This window comes from Dasypus novemcinctus, chromosome X (genome assembly GCF_030445035.2).
Source record: "Dasypus novemcinctus isolate mDasNov1 chromosome X, mDasNov1.1.hap2, whole genome shotgun sequence".
Classification (NCBI taxonomy): Eukaryota; Metazoa; Chordata; class Mammalia; order Cingulata; family Dasypodidae; genus Dasypus; species Dasypus novemcinctus.
The window spans coordinates 52,519,327-52,542,786 of NC_080704.1; the positions used below are offsets into that span (position 1 = coordinate 52,519,327).

The 23,460-nt window shown below is 39.0% G+C and overlaps 1 pseudogene; it reads left to right on the forward strand.

Moving 5' to 3' along the window:
• Positions 1–15,904: 15,904 nt before the first annotated feature.
• LOC101438265 (density-regulated protein pseudogene) lies at positions 15,905–16,619 on the forward strand (annotated as a pseudogene).
• Positions 16,620–23,460: the final 6,841 nt, after the last annotated feature.

Below are 23,460 nucleotides of genomic sequence, written 5' to 3' on the forward strand. Positions count from 1 at the left end.
CCTTATGCACACCTCAGCTGAGTCCCAGAGACAGATAAAGGAGATACAACCCTGGGTAATGGTTCTTCTGAGGGCTACAGAGACCCACAAGTTCTGTGGTCTCGGCAGATGGAGTTCAGTGCCATGTCAGTTGGCTCTACTTTGGAGTTTGTGTTTCTGTGTGATGGAGCTGGACTCAGATGTGATCTTTGTCCACAAGCCTCTCCTGTTACTTTTTCCAGATCTGTAGTTGGTGCTGGGGTTTAGTGTAGACCCAAGGGACCTGAATCTCTGGACTGACCATGTGATAGCCAGGCCCTGAGCCTCAATATACTTGCAACTCCTACACTCTGGTTTATTGGACTTACCCCACTCAGCTAACAAGGAGGTAAAAAAGGTCAACCACCCTACCAGGGTGCCAAGAATGCCTACAACTGAAAGCAGGAGAATTGCATCCAGCATCCATGTGGAATCTAAGCCCCCTCTTGATATAGATGTGGAGTGGACACAACCATTCTAAGGTCCACAAGATGTAGGAATAGTGTATGGATTAGAGTGGACTTACTGATATTCTATTCATGAACTATTGTGAATAGTAATCGAAGAAAATGTAGCATTGGTGTGGAGAAAGTGGCCATGGTGGCTGCTGGGGGTAGGGAGTGGGAGGAAGAGATGTGATGTGGGGGCATTTTTGGTGGTTCAAGTTGTCCTGGATGTTGCTGCAGGAACTGTTACTGAACATTGTATGTCCTCCCATGGCCCACTGGGTGGACTGTGGGAGAGTGTGGGCTATGGTGTGGACCATTGACCATGAGGTGCAGCAGTGCTCAGAGATGTATTCACCAAGTGCAATGAATGTCTCATGATGATGGAGGAGGTTGTTGTTATAGGGGGACGAGTGGGGTGAGGGGCGTGGGTAGTGTATGGGGACCTCATATTTTTTTAATGTAACATTAAAAAAATGAATAAAGACAAAAAAATGAAAAAAAGAGAGATAAGTTATATTATCAGCCATATACAACACACCCCTTTATATCCCTCTTGCCAATCAGGATGTGACTTCAGGTGAGGTGGCTTTTCCCAAGTCTCTGGAGAAGTTGAGAACACTTCCAGAAGCTGGGACAACAATTCCTTCCTTGAAGGGGGATCTTGACATTAGCCCACCACAGTCACCTTCTCAATAAGTCTTTTTTTTTTCTTTTTTTTTATTGACTTTGTAATAATATTACATCAAAAATATATATGTGAGGTCCCATTCAACCCCGCTCCCCCACCCCCCCCCTCTCCCCCCCCCAACAACACTCGTTCCCATCATCATGACACATCCATTGGATTTGGTAAGTACATCTTTGGGCACCTCTGCACCTCATAGTCAATGGTCCACATCATGGCCCATACTCTCCTCCATTCCATCCAGTGGGCCCTGTGAGGATTTACAATGTCCGGTGATTGCCTCTGAAGCACCATCCAGGGCAGCTCCATGTCCCAAAGACACCTCCACCTCTCATCTCTTCCTGCCTTTCCCCATACCCATCGTCCACCATGTCCACTTTTCTCAATCCAATACCACCTCTTCTATGTGGACATTGGATTGGTTGTGTCCATTGCACCTCTATGTCAAGAGGAGGCTCAAATTCCACATGGATGCTGAATGCAATCCTCCCATTTTCAGTTGTAATCACTCTAGGCTCCATGGTGTGGTGATTGTCCTTCAACTCCATCTTAGCTGAGTGTGGTAAGTCCAATAAATCAGATTGTAGGTGCTGGAGTCTGTTGAGGCTCAGGACCTGGCTATCACATTGTCAGTCCAGAGATTCAAATCCCCTAAATATATCTTAAATCCCAACGTTAACTGCACCTCCAGCACATTAGCATGAAAGTCTTATGAAGGGAGATCCCATCTGAGTCCAGATTCATCACACATAAACACCATTTCCAAAGAGGGGCCATCTGCCCTGGTAGTTAACCCCATCGGCCATGGCCAGAACTCTCATGGGTCTCTTTAGCCTTCAAAGGAACCAATATCTGGGGGTTGTATCTGCTTTATCTGTCTCTCTGACTCTGCTCAGTTGTGCATGAGGGCAATCCTTCTGCCAGCCTCCAGACTCTTTTTTAGAAACTCGTAGCCATATAAACTCATTTCTCCTTTCCATTTCCCCCTTACTTTAGGTCAAACAGCATTTTAAAGTCATGTTATTTTATGTAGACATGGATATTCTGCTGATCCGCATTGAACCTTCCGTATAAGGTCCTTTTCCAGTTGCATCATCAGTTGGTATTTGATAGTGGTCCCTCGTTGCCAGGGAGGCTCGTCCCCAGGTGTCATGTCCCACGCTGGAGGGAAGGCATTGCATTTACATGCTGAGTTTGGCTTCGAGACTGGCCACATTTGAGTAACATGAAGGCTGACAGGAGGAAATTCCCAGGCACAATGTTGCTCTAGGCCTTGTTCTTATTTTAGGTTTATCAGCTCACAAGCATAGTCATTAGCATCAGGGGCTCACTGTTGAACCCTCACTCCCTCCAGGTCCCCGCCGCTGTACCTGGGAGACTGTCGCTGCTCCCCTAGGGACCGCGGCAGAGCACCACTGGCCAGGAACCCAGTACCCCCCCTGCTGTGGTTTTTAATTGTTGCCACTATGAGTATATCCAATCATTACCATGCCCCCTGGACATATGTTCTGTACAGCTCCTTGTCAGCCATATATCACCTGTCATTGGTATCCCATACCAGTATCCCTCCATTGCCATTGTTGAAACACTCTGTGGTCCAGAACTCCCCGAGATTTGAAGCCCAATATAATGTCATGGTCCCTTACTAGGGAATGGTATATAGCGATGGGTTTAAAGGATGGATAAAGAACTTGGATAAAGTTAGATAAAGAACTTAGATAAAGAATGTTGACTTGAAAAAATTCCACATCCTATCCTTTTTTTTCTCCCCCCCCCCCTAATTATTCAGCATTTCTTCACAGGAGTCCTAGACCACAGCAAGGCATATATATAATATATAGCACTCCCATACATCCACCACAAAACCTTTTTTCTTCCACAGCGATACTCTTACTCCCTTTTCACATCATATTTACTTAAGGTGATGTACAGAGTCTGAGATATTAGCTTTCTAACAAGGTAATATCTGTGCTTACTTTATGGTGCATACTTTAGGATACACAGTTCTTTACATTTTTAGTTATCCTATGTTTTACATTATGGTTTACATTATCAGTCTGTCATCTCCTATATGTTATGGTGTAATATTACATGTTTTATATCCATCCTTGTGTACTCTCAAAAAACTCCTCTCTTGCCCCCCTTTTACTTTGGTTCCACACATTTAACGTCCATTTTCCCTTCCACCTTGGTGCCCACAGTGACAGCCAACCTTCGTTTCCTGAGGAGCCACTTCCAGAAATAGATGGAATAGTGTTCAGGGCCTAACTTGCTCAACTGCCCCAATGCCCTGGGATCCACCCTTTCTCTCGAGGGATACAGTTCCCTCTATTTGGTGGCATTAGTCCTCCCCAGGATGTGGGTCCACCCCCACTCTCACTACTTGGGATTTTACCCCATGGTGTCACCCACTCTGGCAGAATGAGCATTTAGGCATTCCCCAGGAGCCCGTCCTGCATCAGACCCTCCCCTCCGAGCATTCTAAACAGGTAACCCTCTTTATTATATTTTGATATGATTTTCTCGGCATTTTACTCTCCACCACCTCCTGACCCTCTCCTGTGTTCGTATGCTCCCCCTCCCTCCCCCCACTTTTGGGCAACGTTACCCAACCATCCCTCCCCAGCCACCCTCAAACCCGTAAAGCCCCAACCAAAGGCAACCCCTTGCCCCCATTTTATCTCTTCTTTGTGTTCATACTTACCACCATCTCGTCTTAAATTCCCCCCCTGCAGACATCGGCTCATATCCTTCCTCCACCCTCCGATTTCCTGTAAGCCTATCGTTCAGTCTCTTGCTATCTAGGGCAGCTTGTTTATTTCATATCATTGAGGTCATGTAGTATTTGTCCTTCAATGTCTGGGTTGCTTCACTCAACATAAGGTTCTCAAGATTCATCCATGTTATCACATGTGTTTGTAGTGTGTTTGTTCTTACAGCCGAGTAGTATTCCATTGTGTGTATATACCACATTTTATTGATCCACTCATCTGTTGATGGGCATTTGGGTTGATTCCAACTTTTGGCAATAGTGAACAATGCTGCTATGAACATTGGTGTACATATATCGGTTTGTGTCCTTGTTTTCAGTTCTGCTGGGTATATACCCAGCAGTGGTATTGCTGGGTCATATGGCAAATCTATGGCTAGTTTTTTTGAGAAACCGCCATACTGTCCTCCAGAATGGTTGGATCCTTCCGCATTCCCACCAGCAGTGGATGAGTGTTCCCCTTCCTTCACATCCTCTCCAGCACTTGTATTCTTCTGTTTTTTTCATAGCTGCCAATCTTATGGGTGTAAGATGGTATCTCATTCTAGTTTTGATTTGCATTTCCCTGATAGCTAGAGATTTGGAACATTTTTTCATGTACTTTCTTGCCATTTGTATTTCTTCTTCGGAGAAGTGTCTGTTTAAGTCTTTTTCCCATTTTTTAAATGGGTTGTTTATCTTTTTATTTTCAAGATATAGGAGTTCTTTATATATGCAAGTTATAAGTTTCTTATCAGATATATGATTGCCAAATATTTTCTCCCACTGTGTGGGCTCCCTTTTTACTTTCTTGACAAACTCCTTTGAGGTGCAGAAGGCTTTAATTTTGAGGAAGTCCCATTTGTCTATTAGTTCTTTTGCTGCTCGTGCTTTTGGTGAGATATTCATAAATCCATTTCCTATTACAAGGTCCTGTAGATGTTTCCCCACACTGCTTTCTAAGGTTTTAATGGTCTTGGCTCTTATATTTAGGTCTTTGATCCATCTTGAGTTGATCTTTGTATAAGGTGTGAGATGGTAATCTTCTTTCATTCTTCTACATATGGCTATCCAGTTCTCCAGACACCATTTGTTGAATAGGCCACTCTCTCCCAATTGAGAGGGTTTGGTGGCTTTATCGAATATTATGTGGCTGTATATGTGAGGTTCTATATCAGAGCTTTCAATTCGATTCCATTGGTCTATGTGTCTCTCCTTATGCCAATACCATGCTGTTTTCACCACCGTAGCTTTATAGTATGTTTTGAAGTCAGGTAGTGTGATTCCTCCAATTTCGTTTTTCTTTTTCAGTATGTCTTTGGCTATTCGGGGTCTCTTTCCTTTCCAAATAAATTTCATAGTTAGTTTTTCTAGTTCCTTAAAGAAGGCTGCGTTGATTTTTATTGGGATTGCATTGAATGTGTAGATCAGTTTTGGTAGGATAGACATCTTAATAATGTTCAGTCTTCCTATCCATGAACAAGGAATAGTCTTCCATTTATTTAGGTCTTCTTTGATTTCCTTGAACAATCTTGTATAATTCTCATTGTATAAGTTCTTTACCTCTTTAGTTAAATTTATTCCTAAGTATTTGATTTTTTTATTTACTATTGTGAATGGTATTTGTTTCTTGATTTCCTCCTGATCTTGCTCATTATTGGTGTACAGAAATGCTACTGATTTTTGCACATTGATCTTATATCCTGCAACTTTACTAAACTCATTTATGAGTTCTAGAATCTTCGTTGTAGATCTCTCAGGGTTTTCTCTGTATAGGATCATGTCATCTGCAAATAATGAAATTTTGACTTCTTCCTTTCCAATTTGAATGCCTTTTATTTCTGGTTCTTGCCTCAGTGCTCGTGCAAGTACTTCTAAGACAATATTAAATAGAAGCGGAGACAGTGGGCATCCTTGTCTTGTTCCTGAGTTTCGAGGGAAGGAGTCTAGGATTTCTCCATTGTAAACAATATTGGCTTTAGGTTTTTCATATATACTCTTTATCATGTTCAAAAAATTCCCTTGTATTCCAATCTTTTGGAGTGTTTTTATCAAGAAAGGGTGCTGTATTTTGTCAAATGCTTTTTCTGCATCAATAGATATAATCATGTGATTTTTTTCCTTCAATCTGTTTATATGGTGTATTACGTTGATTGATTTTCTTATGTTGAACCATCCTTGCATACCTGGGATGAATCCCACTTGGTCGTGGTGTATAATACGTTTAATGTGTTGTTGAATATGATTAGCAAGTATTTTGTTAAGTATTTTTGCGTCTAGGTTCATTAGAGAAACTGGTCTGTAATTTTCCTTTCTTGTGATGTCTTTGTTTGGCTTTGGTACTAGGGTAATGTTGGCATCATAGAAGGAATTGGGTAATGTTCTTTCCGTTTCAATGTTTTGGAATAGTTTCAGCAGGATTGGTGTCAGTTCTTTCCGGAATGTTTTGTAGAATTCACCTGTGAAGCCATCTGGCCCTGGGCTCTTCTTAGTTGGGAGATTTTTGATAACCAATTCTATCTCTCTGCTTGTGATTGGTTTGTTAAGATCATCAATTTCATCTTTCATCTATATGGGCTGCTTATGTGTTTCTAGGAATTTGTCCATTTCCTCTAAATTGTCATTTTTGTTGGAATATAGTTTTTCAAAGTATCCTCTTATGATAGTCTTTATTTCTGTGGGGTCAGTGGTGATATCGCCTTTCTCATTTCTTATTTTGTGTATTTGCATCTTCTCTTTTTTTTTCTTTGTTAGTCTCGCTAAAGGTTTGTCAATTTTGTTGATCTTCTCAAAGAACCAGCTCTTGGTCTTGTTTATCTTTTCAAGTGCTTTCTTATTTTCTATTTCATTTAGTTCTGCTCTTATCTTTGTTATTTCCTTCCTTCTTCTTCCTGTTGGGCTACTTTGTTGTTGTTTTTCTAATTCCTTCAAATGTGCAGTTAGTTCTTCAATTTTTGCTCTTTCTTCTTTTTTGATATATGAATTTATGGCTATAAACTTCCCTCTCAGTACTGCTTTTGCTGCATCCCATAAATTTTGGTATGTTGTGTTATCATTATCATTTGTTTCAAGGTAGTCATTGATTTCTTTTGAGATTTCCTCTTTGACCCACTGTTTTTCTAAGAGTGTGCTGTTTAATTTCCAAATCGTGGTGTGAAATCTGGGCTTCTGTCCCTTGCAAATCTCCAGCTTGACTCCACTGTGGTCAGAGATAATGTTTTGTATGATTTCAATCTTTCTGAATTCGTTCAGCCTTTCTTTGTGGCCTAGCATATGATCTATCTTGGAGAATGATCCATGTGCGCTTGAGAAAAATGTATATCCTGCTGTGTTTGGGTGTAGCGATCTATATATGTCTATTAGATCGAGCTCCTCTAATATACTATTCAGATGTTTTGTTTCTTTGGTGATTCTCTTTTGAGATGTTCTGTCCAGAGTTGATAGTGGTGTATTAAAATCCCCCACTATAAGTGTAGATGTATCTATTCTTTCACTTAGTTTTTCCAGCGTTTGCCTGACGTATTTAGAGGCACCCTTGTTAGGGGCATAGATATTTATGATTGTTCGATCTTCTTGACAGATTTTCCCTTTCACTAAAATGTAGTATCCTTCTTTGTCTCTCACAATTGTTTCACATTTAAAGTCTATTTTGTCTGATATTAATATAGCTACTCCTGCCTTTTTTTGGTTATTGTTAGCTTGTATGATTGTTTTCCAGCCATTCACTTTCAATCTCCATGCGTCTCTGGGTCTAAGATGTGTCTCTTGTAGACAGCATATGGATGGGTCATATTTCCTTATCCAATGTCCCAGTCTGAATCTTTTGATAGGTGAGTTTAATCCGTTGACATTCAGTGTTATTACTATCAAGGAATTATTTGTGTTAGCCATATTTTGATTGGATTTGTGTTTGTCATATTTTGTTTGTATATATTTTTTTGTCTTTTTTGTTGTTGTTGTTGGTCTTATACTCTCCTCCAACTTTGCCTTTCCTGTTTTTTCCTTTCTTCCTGCAGAACTCCCTTTAGAATTTCTTGAAGGGGAGGTTTCTTGTTGGTATACTCTTTCAGTTTCTGTTTGTCTGTGAATATTTTGAACTCTCCTTCATGTTTGAATGCTAGTTTAGCTGGATAGAGTATTCTTGGTTGGAAGTTTTTTTCCTTTAGTACCTTGACTATATCATACCACTGTCTTCTTGCCTCCATGGTTTCAGAAGAGAAATCAGCACTTAATCTAATTGAGCTTCCCTTGTATGTGATGGTTTTCTTTTCTCTTGCTGCTTTTAGGATTTTCTCTTTGTCTTGAGCTTTGGATAATTTGATAAGTATATGTCTTGGGGTGGGCCTGTTGGGGTTTATGACTTGTGGAGTGCGTTGTGCTTCTTGGATATGTACATCTGTCTCTTTCAGTAGATTTGGGAAGTTTTCAGCCATTATTTCCTGCAACACTCCTTCTGACCCCTTTCCCTTTTCTTCACCTTCTGGAATGCCTATAATAAGTATGTTTGAGCGTTTTGCATTGTCATTCAGGTCCCTAAATCCTAATTGGATTTTTTCTATCTTCTTATTGACCCCTTCTACTATCTGTTTGATTTCTGATGTACTGTCTTCCACATCACTAATTCTCTGCTCTGTCTCTTCTAGTCTGCTGATATTTGCTGCAAGTGTATTTTTGATTTCTTGAACTGTGGTGTTCATTCCCATCATATCTGTTATGTTTTTGCGTATGTCTGCAATTTCCCCTCCAAGTGATGTCTTCATGTTGTTAACCTCTTTCATTACTGCATCAAATTTGTCGGTGATAAATGTTCTGAGTTCTTTCATTGCTTGTGCCAAGTTTTGCTCCCCTTCGTGATTATTGGTTTGTTGATTGGATTCAGTCATGTTTTCCTGATTATTGGTTTGGTTTGTAGATTTTTGTTGCTTTCTGGTCATCTCTTTATTTTGACGAATTTAATCAGTTCCTTAGCTTCTTTGTCTGCTTTTGGAGGTTAATTAGTTGTTATTTTTGCATAGGTGTTATATCTTCTCTTTGTCACTTTTTTCTTATTCAAGTTACTTGTTGTTGGTTAAGTTCACTTTAGAAGAAAGTATTAGTGTTGGGGAAAGGCAATTGTGTCAGCAAGGGAAAAGTGTAAAGTAGTATTAGTAATGTATGTTAACAAAGCAAGAATATGAGATCTGGGAGGATGGAGGTTAGATTCATGTAGATTGTACAGAGTTATAGCTGTAGGTAGAGTACCTTTTATGAAGTAGATGACTGAATATGGGCGGAATATGGTATGAACTACAAAGCTATTGTTTTCATGAGAGAGGGAAAAAGAAAAGAAAGGTAATAGTTTCAAGAGTGGATAACAGACAGAAAACAGAGCAAAGGTATTAGAAATTAAGAGTTAGACACTTTGTGGATCAAAGAATAGGAGGTGGGGGTTGGAATATAGTAGAGACAGTAGATGATAGTGGATATCAAGATGCAGGGGAAGGGGGATAGTGTAGGTAACCTAAATCAGTTCACACAGAAATGAGGCAGTGGAGGATGGGAAAACCCAGCAAATGTGAGGTGTTCCCTGTAGCACCTATTGTGTACTTGAATTAAAATAAAATAAGTGGAAAATGAGGGACAAGAGGGAAAGAGAAAACCGAAAAAAAAACTAATTATAATAAAGAAAAAAAGAAAGACAAGAAGAAAGGAAGAAAGAAAAAGAGGATAAGCAAACGGTGGGGAACAGATAGGGGGAAGAGTGATACAGGTATACACGTGTCACATTTGCAACACTATCTAAAACAACAACCAAAAAAACCCCTAAATAACTGTATATTAAAAAAAAAAGGACTTTGGGGGACACGCTAGGAGAAAAGACTAGGGGATAATGCAATATTAGCAATCAGGGTGTCAAAAAGAGTAAAAAATAAGATAAAGTGAAAATAAAAACAAAACAATATGAACCAATATAGATAAAACACAAACGTTAAGGTCCAAAGCACTCAAGGATCCCAGGTAGACCCCAGAGCGTGATGGATTCAGGGGTGGAAAGTCTGAGACACTGAAGATTCAAGAGGTGTGAGTCTGGGGTGTGGACCGCCAGAGTCCAGGGGACCCAGACCTGGGAACCTCAAATCTGGTCCACGGAAAGCTTAGGAGCCCCGCAGTGCAACACAGCCCTCAGGGATCCCCGTAGATGGGTGCCAGCCCCGTGGGGGAAGCCAGATCCGTGAATTCTAAATTGAATGTCTAATCCCTGAAATTCACCTACTCCTCAGGGTATCAGCCTTTGGACAGCTCGCTCCCTGTGCTCCCACGCAACGGCCACTTGAGGGCGCCTCTACACCATGGCCAGTTCAATGACCCAGATCCCAAGCCCCACCGGGTGGGGTGGGCTTCAGCTGGAAACGCGGAAAACAAACTCTAAGATCCGAAATCCCAAACTTCGCAAAATACTCCCCAATCAGCTTCCAGACGTGTCCTCCTCCCTCACTGCACCCTACAACAGTCTCCCAATTGTGTCCCCTTATTGCTCAAAATCCAATTCCGTTGCAGATTGGCAGCCGGACCTGTGGGGATGGGGCTCCAGGCGGAAGCGCTTCCCCCCCTGTCCGGCGACTAAAACGTCCCCCGCTTCACAAGAAAACACCGTCTGTCTCCCCAAATCAATCCGCCAAGGAGTCTTGTCCCAACAATCCCCCACCAGCCAGCACAGTATCCGCGAATTTCTCAGCACCGCAAAGCCTCCAGAAAAAGGAAAAAAAAAACAAAAACCCTGGCCACCGCGGCTCTGGAGCTGCAAGAGCGCCCGCTACCGCGGCTCCGCCCACTCAAGGAGGGAACTTCCCGCGCCCAGCTGGGATCTCCGTTTATATATTATAGACGTATCCTCTCTGTTACCTTCCCACTGAATTGACGTCCAGACACCTTCCAACCAGCAAAAATCCCCGAAACAGCGCGGTCCTAAAGAGCCTTCAACGCTGCCCAGCCGCCCCCTGCAGAGACACTACCAGGCAAGTTCACGCAGCCACCATCTTGCCAGCCTGAGCCTCAATAAGTCTTAACCTTAACACACGTTCTACTTGCGAACTGTGCCCCACCCTTCTCTGCTTCATTTTTCACAGCACTAATCACGGTCTAATAAACTATATCATTTACTAATTTTTCTGTATTTTTTGCTTATAGCCTTTCTCCCTTGACTAGAACGTAGTCTTCATGTAGTCTTCTTTTTGTTCACTAATTTTTCCCAAGTTCCTAGAACAGTGCCTGGTGCTACTGGATGTGCAATAAATATCTGTGAATGAGTGGTGCATGGTAATTTTAGTTAATACTTGATGCTGTATTAAACATGGTCAGGAGTCAGTATTGAAAATAGGAGATGAATTCTGTTTTTACAGTTCCTGTTGTTCACTAATATGCAAAATATGAGAGATACCCCCAGGTGTTTATTATTTCTAATTTTCTACCACTATTCACAGGCCACCAGTGTCGGGTGACCTCTTTCTGACCTATACTTGATTAACTCAGTTTTTGAGTCCCATGGGAAAGGAATGAGTAATGACATGTAGAAGTATGCTCACCCGTACAAGGTCTGCTTCTTCTAATATTTATGAAGACTGGCATTTCATTTATATGAAGTTTTTATTTATACTATATATTTTTTCATAATATGCTAATGTTAACAGGCATGGCATGTTGAGATCAATAGATATCCTTAATAGTTTGCCCATTAGTCCCTGATGCGCAACATAATTTGGTAATGTAGACATCAGTTCAGCAAAACAGGATTGTGGTAGAAAGGAAAGAGAGCATTTATCAGAACAAAGATATAAATTCCTGGTGTCACCACTGACTGAACTTTCAGATCAGGCCAGGTCAGGTTTTATTGCTTTTGGCTAAAGGCCAATGCAAGATTTACAGTGCAAGGAAGAGGCTCTGGGTGAGATCAGAGTAAATTACATAGTTGGTGGGAGAGAGGCATGAAAGTACTTAGCATGTCAGAGGTAATTTTTATATAAGAAATCATCAGATCATTGCATCACTGTCTAATTTTTTGACAAAGTTTTAAACATCTAAAATAAGTGTTTCAATATTATCAAATGGGTTCATTGAAGAGAATCTAGAGATTTTGGAAAGCAGAAAGACAAAAGGAAAAATAACCCACTGAAAACTCCTTTTAATATTGCATTATATTTCATTCTTCACTTTTTTCTGCATATACATTCATTTACTTACACTCATAAACATACACTCTTTTAATTTTATTATTTTTACAGAACTGGAAACAAATTGGAGATACTATTGCATGTCCTGTTTTATTTACAGCATATCATATCCTTAGAATTTTCCCATATAATTAAATGTTTGCATAAAATGATGGGTAATTTAAATAACATTATGTGGCATAGTGTGTGTGTTTCTTTTTACCAATCTTCTATTTGTATATTCATGCTACTCACAAATATTTAGTATTAAAAATATTACTGGGAAGTGGATGTAGCTCAAGCAATTGGGCTCCCGTCTACCATATAGGAGGTCCAGGGTTCAATATCCATGGCCTCCTGGTGAAGACAAGCTGGTCCACGTGGTGAGCTGGCCCATGCGGAATGCTGGCCCATGAGGAATGCAAGCCCACACAAAGTGCCATCCTACACAGGAGTGCCACCCTGCACAGGAGTGCCGGCCAATGTGGAGAGCTGACGTAGCAAGATGATGCAACAAAAAGAGACACAGAGGAGAGACAATAGGAGACTTAGCAAAACCACGTTGCTGAGGTGGTGCAAGAGAATGATTGCCTCTCTCCCACTCTGGAAGTCTCCAGAGCCACTTAATGAGAATACAAGCAGACACAGAAGAAAACACAGCAAATAGACACACTGAGCAGAAAATGGTAGGAGGGGGGAGAAATAAATAAATAAATCTTTATTTTGAAAAATATTACTAAGTGCATTCTTAGAATATTACTAAAAGCGTTCTTAGTTGTAAACAATTTTGGATATCTTTGAATATTGAGTTAGGATAATTTCCTAAAAGTAGAATTACTGGGTCAAAAGATATGGATATTTTGAAGTCTCTTAATGCTTATTGCTCTACAACCTCCAAAAAGGCTGCTTCCATTTATACTTCTATCAAGAAGCATATGAAATTGTTCCTATACCTTAGAAAACAGTGGATAATCTCAGTATTTGTAATTTCTTCCTGTCCAGATTAAAAATTATATTATTGTTTTAATTCACTTTCCTTGTATGGAATGGATTTTTTTCACATTATGATGGCCATTTGAAGTTCTACCTTTGTGAAATATCTGTTCTTTTGCTTTACCTATTTTCTATGGGGGAAGATATATTTTTCTTATTCATTCTTGTAATTTTTTCTTAGCTTAAATATGTATCTATTTATTAGAAAATATTTTGAAAATACAGGAAAAACACAAAGAAAAGACAAAACAGTCCACAGTCCCATGACCCAGAGATAAACAAAGTCAATATTTTGGTATGTTTTCCTCCAGATTTATCTATGCTTTTGTGTGTTTTGTGTATACACAATTTTAAAATAAAACATACTTTTCATTTTTATTTTTTGTTGTTTTCATACTTCTTTAAAATTTACCTTTAGTTACATAAGTATACATGAATAATATACTTTCAAAATGAAGAACCTTATAGATTAAGTCAAAGTCCCATTTGACAATTCCCTCCCCAAATCCTGAACCCTGTCCTTTTCCTTCCCCACCCAGAGGTCACCACTACTGTCAGGCTGATTTGTATCCTTTCGAGTAGATTTCATACCTTTATATTGCAAATTGGATTGTGTGGTGGGTGGGTGGGTGCATGTATGCTTTAAATTATTTAAATTTAAATTATTGTGGTATGAACTCAAAGAAAAGTTATGGAATGTAAATGTTCAATATAACAAGCTATTAAAAAGTGAACAGCTATGTTACCAAAAGCCACATTAAAGAATAGAACGTTGCCAGCACCACTAGCTCCCATGTGTTCACCCTCTCTCTATTATCCTGACTTTTATGGAAATCACTTTCTTGCCTTTTTTTAAAAGTAATTTTACTGACTAAGTATATATTGTCAAATCTTATAGTTTAGTTTTGTGTTTTTCAACTTTATACAGAATTATATGGTACATAATATATTCTTTTGAGTCTTGAGTCTTTCAATCAACATGATTATGAGATTGACCCATGGTTTTGCATGTGGCTATCACTTGTCATTTTGCTTATTCATTCTACTGTTGATGGACATTTGGATTGTTTGTAGTTCTGGACAATCACAAGCAAGGGTGATATAAACATTTTTTCCCCCACATGTGCCCTGATATACGTGTGCATGAGTTTCTCTAGGTTATAAATCTAGGAGTAGAATTACTGGGTCATTGGCTACCCATCTCTTCAAGTGTTATTATGTAATACTAAATTGTTTTTTAAAATGTTTGTGCCAGTTTACCCTACTGTTCCCGATGTGTGAGGGGTTCAGTTCTTTTACATCCTCTCCAACACTTAGTGTTTTCATACTTTTTTATTTTGGTCATTTTGGAGGGTGTGTAGTTGTAGTTTTTGTGATTTTAATTTACATTTATCTGATTACTTATTCAACATTGTGCTAGAAGTTCTAGCTAGAGCAGTTAGGTAAAAAAAAGAAATAAAAGGCATCCAAATTGGAAAGGAAGAAGTAAAATTTTCACTATTTGCAGACGACATGATCCTATATATAGGAAGTCCTGAAAAATCTACAACAAAGCTATTAGAGCTAAAAACAAGTTCAGCTAAGTGGTGGGATTCAAGATCAACATGCAGAAATCAGTAGTGTTTATATACACTAGTATTCAGCAATCTGAGGAAGAAATCAGAAAAAAATTCCATTTACAATAGCAATTAAAAGAATCTGATAGCTAGGAATAGATTTAAGCAAGGATGTAAAGCACTTCTAAATAGAAACCTATAAAACATTGCCAGAAGAAAACAAAGAGGACCTAAATTAATTGAAGGACATTCTGTGTTCATGGACTGAAAGACTAAATATAGTTAAGATGTCAATTCTACGTAAATAGATTTAGAGAGCCAATGCAATCCCAATCAAAATTTCAACAGCCTACTTTTCAGAAATGGAAAAGCCAATTATGAAATTTTTCGAAAGGGTAAGTGGTCCCGAACTGCCAAAAATAACTTGAAAAAGAACAAAGTTAGAGGACTCTCACTTCTTGACTTTAAAGCATATTGCAAAGCTATAGTGTTCAAAACAGCGTGGTACTGTCATAAAGACAAATATGTTGACCAATGGATTAGAATTGAGTGTTGAGAAACAGATCCTCACATCTATGGCAAATTGATTTTGGATAAATTCACTCAACTGGGACAAAACAGTCTCTTCAACAAATGGTGGTGGGAGAACTGGATATCCATATACAAAAGGATGGAAGAGGACCCCTATCTCACACCTTATAAAAAATTAACTCAAAATGGATCAAAGACCTCAATATAAGAACCAGGATCATACAACTCTTAGAAGAAAATGTAGGGAAGCATGTTCAAGTTCTTGTGGTAGGCAGTGATTTCTTACACTTTGCACCCAAAGCACAAGCAGCAAAAGGAAAAAAAATAGATAAATGGGACCCCCTCAAAATCAGAAACTTTTGTGCTTCAAAGGACTTTGTCACAAAAGTGAAAAGGCAACCTGCTCAACAGGAGAAAATATTTGTAAACCACATATCTAATAAAGGTTTAATATCAAGACTATATAAAGAAACCCTACAACTCAACTATAAAAACACAACCTAACTTTAAAAATGAGCAAATGACTTGACTAGGAATTTTTCCAATGGGGAAATAAAAATGGCTAAAAAGCATATGAAAAGATGCTTAACATTGGTATCTTTTAGGGAAATGCAAATCAAAACCACAATGAGATATCATTTCACATCTACCAGCATGACCACTATTTAAAAAAACAGAAGAGGCAGGCTCTCAGGCCGCCCTGGCCGGGAAAGAGGAGTTGCATGTGTCGCTTCCACCTGGCGGTAGCGGTGGTAGCCAAGGCGGCGGAGGCTCTGCGATCGCCTGGGCTTGTGAGATGGCTGCTGACATTTCTGAGTCCAGCGGGCCTGATTGCAAAGGAGACCTGAAGAGCAATGCCAAGTTAGATGCTGATTATTCACTTCGAGTCCTTTATTGTGGAGTCTGTTCATTACCAACAGAGTACTGTGAATATATGCCCGATGTTGCTAAATGTAGGCAGTGGTTAGAGAAGAATTTTCCAAATGAGTTTGCAAAACTTACTGTAGAAAATTCACCCAAACAAGAAGCTGGAATTAGCGAGGGTCAGGGAACCACAGGGGAAGAAGAAGAGAAGAAAAACCAAAAGAGAGGTGGAAGGGGTCAGATAAAGCAAAAAAAGAAGACCGTACCACAAAAGGTTACAACAGCCAAAATTCCCAGAGCAAAGAAGAAACACGTAATGAGAGTCTGTGGCCTTGCAACTTTTGAAATTGATCTTAAAGAAGCACAAAGGTTTTTTGCTCAAAAATTCTCCTGTGGTGCCTCAATAACAGGGGAGGATGAAATCATCATTCAGGGCGACTTCACAGATGACATAATTGATGTCATTCAGGAGAAATGGCCAGAGGTGGATGATGACAGAATTGAAGATCTTGGAGAAGTAAAGAAGTAATTTTGAAAACTTGTCCGTATTTAATGATCTGAACTGAGAGTTGATATGGTCAAAGGGAGGGAGGCCTTTTAAAAACATATATATTTCTCCTACAGTGAAACTGTAGACTACTCTTGTCCTTGGCATATTTTCACTGTTGTATACAAGGCTGCTTGTTTTTTTATTGCCAAAGTCTTATAAACAGGGGAGACAGTCGTGCTTATGCATGAAGTAGAACATAGTCAAATAAAGAGTTTTGATCATTTGGCATTTTCTCTTTCTCTTTGTCTTTTTAACTTTTGGGAAAACACTGTAGGCATTTTGTGGGAAACATTTCTGTTGATTATTTTACTGCTTTAAAGCTGAATAATTTTTAAAAAGAATTTGAATTTGGCTTCTTCTACTGTAATATCCATCTTCTTGATTTCAGATGGTGAGAATCTAATAGATTTGTGGTTAAATTTGCTTCATTGTTAGCAACAAAATCCATTTGTGGGCATATTAATATACTATTGGTAGAAGTTGTTCAAACTCTTCGGGAGATTATTTGGTAAAGTATATTAAATGCCATAAAACTGTCTGCACTATTTGACATAGTAAGCTACTTTTTTATGTTATCCTAAAGAAATAATCAGTCTTGCATAAAACTTATGGGTGAAGATGTTCATCGTAATGTTATTCATAATATCAAAAAACTAAGTTATATAATGAAGGTGATGAATAAAAGACATGATGGTGCATATATGGTAAATATTATGCATATATTTAAAAATAATCTTTTCCAAGAAAACTTGGAAATATATTTGGATATTGTTAAGTAGAGGGTAGACCCCAAACTCATTTTATACATTCATTATTACCATTTTGAGTGGAAGATCTTTCAGAGTGACTGAGAGTTCTTCTGGCATAAATTATGTGAATAAAATTTTACTAACCAATTAAAAATATTTTATACCCATACTCAAATATATAATCTGGGAAATAATTGAAACATGTTTTTCTCATAAGGGAAACAGTTACAATGAATTCGAATCAGTGCATTAAATGAATTTATGCTTTTATGAGGTCTGCAGTCAGATACTACAAAGTGAAAAGAAGAATTGTGCTATAGACATCTTGGAGAAGTTTGGAACCCATGAAACCATTGTTTATTGCTCTGCAAATTGCAATAATGATGAAAGAGTGGTTTTTAAAAAATTAAATCTAGGAAAAAAGTTATAAAGGTGTAAGTTAGGAAAAGGAAATTCTGCAGTAACTGAATTTTACTAAATAGGATTATCTGGTGAAGCAAATTAATCTATCAAACCATTTGGTATGTGTTATGTATGTATTCTCTTGGTGCTGGAAGTTGTCTGTGACTGTGTCAACACATATGACTCCATGTAAAGATTCTTAATGTTCACAGTTCTTGGCAAATGAGGTTTCAATCCATATATAGCCAGCAGTGGATGCTACTGCAGGGAAATGCAGGATTGAAATTATCCTTGTCTATGAAAAACAAAACAAAACAGAAAACTACAAGTGTTGGAGCAGATGTGGAGAAATATGAACATTCATTCACTGCTGGTGGGAATGTAAAATTGTGTAGTCTGCTGTGGAAGACACTTTGGCTATTCCTCAAGAAGGTAAGTATAGAATTGCCATATGATCCCTCAATCCTGCTACTAGGTATATACCCAGAGGAACTGGAAGCAGGGACTCGAACAAACATTTGCACACTGATGTTCATAGAGGCATTATTCACAACTGCCAAAAGGTGGAAGCAACCCAAGTGTCTGTCAACAGATGAATGGATAAACAAAATGTGGTACATACATATGATGGAATATTATTCAACTGTAAAAAGGAATGAAGTCCTGATGCATGTGACAACATGGATGAACCTTGATGACATTATGTTGAGTGAAATAAGCCAGACACCAAAGGACAAATAGTGTATAAACTCAGTGACATGAGCTAATTATAATAAACAACTCATAGAATCTAGAATATAAGTTAACAGGGGATAGAATAGGGGTAGAGAATGGGGAACTGATGCTTAATTTTGTGCAGAATTTCTATTTAGGTTTACTGTAAGTATTTGAGAGTGGTTAATGGTGATGGTAGCAGATAATCATGAGTATAATTAATAGCACTGGATATGTTTGTGAATGTTCTTGAAAGGGGAAGTTTTGGGTCATTAATATCACTAGAAGGAAAGTAGTAGATAAAACATGCAACTGTATAACACAGTGTACCTTCTTGTGGACAATAGACTATGATTAATAGTACAAATATATAAGAATGTTCATTGAGGAATTATAACAATTATACAACACTATTCCAAGGTATTAATTATAGGGCAATATATGGGGAAAATACAGTTAATGTATTAGTAGGGCTATGATGGACTATAGTTAATAGCAATATTTTAATATTGTTTCATCAGTTGTAGCAAAGGTACCACACTAATGCAGTGTCAGCAATAGGAAGATATATAGGAACATGGTATTTTTTTACATGACTTTTCTGTAAACCTACAACTTCTTTAATTAAATATTTACAATAAAAATAATTTTAAATTATTAGAGCCTAAATGAATTAGAATTTTAAAAACAGCATTTTCAAAATCACAGTGCAAATAATTTGATTTTCTAAACCCAAGTGCACGTTATTTTTCTTTTTCTTTAATTTATTATCCTTTGATTTTCTTTTTTTGGCTTTCAAAGATTCAGCTGATTCTCAGGCTTTATTTTCTCCTGTGCTCTTATGAATGGTTTCCCCACTGTTCTTGGGAGCAGGTTATTACTCCTGCATTATTCTCTGTGGGAACAGAGTTTCCTGCAGTTGCTGAGAATTGCTGTTTAGTTGATGGATATTTTCACTTCTGCCTGGGCCTTGCTTCATAGTGCCAAGCTGAAAATTATCCCTCAGCTTGAAGTCATCAGTTTAAGAATTTGATATTTCCAGAAAAGTCATTCTCTATACCACTCTCTCCTTCCTTCTTTCACCCACGTTCCTTTTCCACATTTCTCCTTTTGTATTAGAGCTTGCCAGTTACAACAAACTTTGGTGTTTAAACTTTATGTCACAATGTAGCGTTCTCTTAATTCCATTTTTGAAGTTCTTCCTCCTGCCCAAAAATCTGGGCTTTTTCACACTCTCTCTGGTATGTCCTTTTACATACATTTCAGTCTTTGTCCAATGCGATTGATTCCAAGATTGTGTGATTAATATAGATGTTCTTCAATATGCATGCATGTCAGGTAGAATTTTAAATGTAAGACAATAACTTCAATAACTATGTCAATTAGAGTCTAATCAGAAAAAAGAACTCATGCTAAGTAATTTAATTAAAGGGATTTAATAGAGGGGATTAAATTAAAAGGATTAAGTTAGAAGAACGGAAAGCACAAATTGGAGAAGGTGAGAAAACTCAGAGATTAGCAACTGCAGAAAACCATCCCCACCCCTAAGGTAGAAGGAACAATAGAAAAGGGTAGTGTTAGCAGAGCCCAGGTGTCAGGATCACCTTAAAGGACTTTAATCATGGCAGAGGCTGCCCAGCAATAGCTGGGACTGTGAAAGAGACACAGCCACTGCTGGGCATGCCAACCAAAGCAGAGAGAGATAGATAGAGATAGAGATAGAGATAGAGATAGAGATAGAGATAGAGATAGAGATAGAGATAGAGATAGAGATAGGGATAGTGATAGGGATAGGGATAGGGATAGCAACAGGGATAGGGATAGGGATAGGGATAGGGATAGCAACAGGGATAGCAACAGTGATAGGGATAGTGATAGGGATGGGGGATAGGGATGGGGGGGGGGAGAAGGGGGTAGAGAGAGAGAAAGAGAGAGAGAGAGAGGCAAAAAGAGCACACAGGAAAAATGCATTGATTTCCCCATCCTCCTCCAGTCTTATGGCAGGGCCTCCCATGGTTGAATCCAACCAGAAACCTGAAATCTGGGTAGTATAATTTTCATGGTTCAAACCACCATGATACAGAACAGAGCAAGGGAAGAGTGGGGAGAGGATTGGAGAGAAAATACACAGTAACAGTAATGACTTCGTTGAAACTACCCCAGCCATAGACATTACCAAAGGGTAAGAAAGGGTTGGAAGAGGATGTCTGGCTTTGTGGGGAGGTCCTGGCTAAGGAAGCTCCATTTTTTATGGAATTGAATACCTATCATGTGCTGTTCACTGTGGATGGGACAGAAAAAGGATGAATAGCCCTTAAACATAAAAAAACTTATAGCCTAGCAGGAGAGCCAGGCAATAAAAGTCTGCAATAAATCACAATAAATGATTCAATACAGAAATGATAAGCTACAATGGGAGGGTATGGCTGGGAGGCCTAATCTCCTGTGGCAGTCAAGGAAGGCTTCTTGGAGGAAGTAGCATTTAAGGATGAGTAGGAGTTAGAAGTGGAAGTGAAGGGTGCAGAAGAAGGAGGAGATGAATCCTGATCAAGGAACAGCATTCACAACTTGATTCAAAGGGAGAAGAGAGGAAATGCTGTGACAGAAGTATGGCTGTGGGGAGGAGCAAGGGATGCTGCTGGAGATGAGGCTGGGTAGGAAGGCTGGGCCAGGTCACAAAGGGTTTTTTTTAGTTCATGTTGAGGAGCTTAGACCTTTTCCCAAAGGCAATGGGAAATTACTGAAGGGTTTTAATTAGAGAAATAACGATTGGATGTATGGTTTAGAACAGTTGCTCCAGACTGGTGGCAGGGAGAGAAGAAAGGAGACTGTGCAGTAGTCTAGGTAAAAGAAGATGCTACCCTAGACCAGCGTAGTGAATGGGGAGGGGGAAGGTTCTAGAGATATTTGTAAGGTTGAAACTGCAACCATAGCTCTGGCAGTTGAAGGGCTATGTGGGTGAGTATGAGAGGAGAGTAGGATTATGTTTGGGTTCCTGGATAGGTAGCAGTGCCAGCTGTTAAAATGAGGCACACAGTCAGCAGGGCAACCTGATGGCCAAGAATTTAGGGGCTAGCACACATTTTCTGTAAAGGGCTAGATATTTTAGACTTTGCAGGCCATACGGTCTCTGCTGTAACTATGCAACTTTGTCATTATTGTGTGAAAGCAGCCATAAGATAATATGTAAATGAATGTGCATAACTGTGTTTCAATAAAACTTTATATAAAAGAGGCCCATAAGATTTGGCCCAAGGGCCATAGTTTCCCCACTCCTGGTTAAAATAATGAGTTTCCTATTGGTCATATTGAGTTTAAGAGGCTAGGAGACATCCAGGTGGAATTGCTGAATAGGCACTAAGGGTGGGAAGGACTCCTTCAGTTGCTCTCTCTATCTTGTATCTCATCCTATTCAGAAAAAAGTAGCTATAAAAATTCAGGATTGTTGTTTACGAGGCGATCATCTTCCTGTGGGACAGCTATTTGGAGACTGAAAGAAGGCAAGAGCGGGGAAAGCTTGACTCTTAAGAAAACCCAGTACCTTAGGTTTTATTTTTAAATTTTTTTTTGCTATTTTTCCTTGCATTTCCATACTAGATGTTTTAGTCAAGTATATTATTTAGTGATTGTGATAATGGTATTTCCCCTCATTAATAAGAAGGCATTTCTTCTGAGATCACAAGAAGCATAGAGTTATTCTTATAGAGGTTGAGTAAGTGGTTGGGAGGTTTCTTGAAAGATAATGCCTTGAAAGATTGGATGATAATTCACCAAACAAACCGTGATGTTGGTGGCTGTGGAGGGGGTGTGGTGGTGAAAATTCACTCAGAATAAACATCATGGAGAAGGATATGGAAGTGTGAAAATGCATGATATGTCCAGAGGAGAGTAAAATTGGAGTCTGGTGAAACCCTGGCACAGCTGGAAAGGCAAGAACATTTTTTGGGTGAAAGGTTTCTGGTGTTTGATTTGTACTTTCTCTGTCATGAGTTAAACAGAAACAGGGAGGGTACCTGGCTAGTAGGATAAGAGCTTTATTAATAGGTTGGGGATCTGGGGCATGGTTGGCTGGGGCACAGTGTGGCACTTAGTTAACCCAGGGGCCTGCTGCCATAAAACCTGCCTACATAGATCTTGGAGGCTGAATCATGGCCTGGGTCTCTGGCCAATCCATCGGAAATAAAATCGTATGAAAGGTCACTCAGAAAACTTTAAATGGGGCCTCATATCTCTGGACTTTTTGTGAATTTCATCTGTGCCTTCTTGTAGAACCCAGAATTCTAATAATGTGGCTTCTGTAAACTGTTCACAACGGGAGAAAATAGCTTATTGTAAAACAAATAAACAAATAAATGAATGAATTCCCATGCTGTGATTATTGTTAAAATGTAAATATATTTGTGGGGGAAGCTATCATTTGTAAAACTGAGTTCACTGAGTTTGCTCAAAATCATGTCATTATTTTATAGCCTGAATTTTTGCTGTGAAGACTGAAGAAAACATTTAGAAAATAGAAGTCCCTGGGCTATGCAGCAAAACTAGTCATGCTTCATATGTCTTCCCCAACTCAGAGGCACTGAGAGAAATAGAATATGCCTCAAGATGGCGCCCTTGAACCACAGAGTTTTGAAGCCAAGTTTGAATTTATAAACTAGCCAGACACAGGCAAAATTGAAGCAATTGGTCAAAGCTGGCTGCAGTTCTAGTGGGAAAAGTGGAAGGTGGAGAGAAGCTATGCTACCCATCCCCCACAGCCTTCATGGGGGTCAGACAAGCCTTAGGGGAAGGTTTGAGTGGTGATTCTCAGAGTTGGTTTCCATCAGCTTCCAGGGTTAAAGGGTCAAACCAACAGGATAAATAATTGTATTTGTGTAAATTTATTTGTGTTTCCTTTTACAAAGTATATATTTTCCTCTTCTTAATCCCATCTTAAATGGTGGACCCACAACTTGGAAATTTAGTCATTTTCTTTGAGCCCTAACAAGCTATCATTCCTTTATAAGCACTTTCCTTA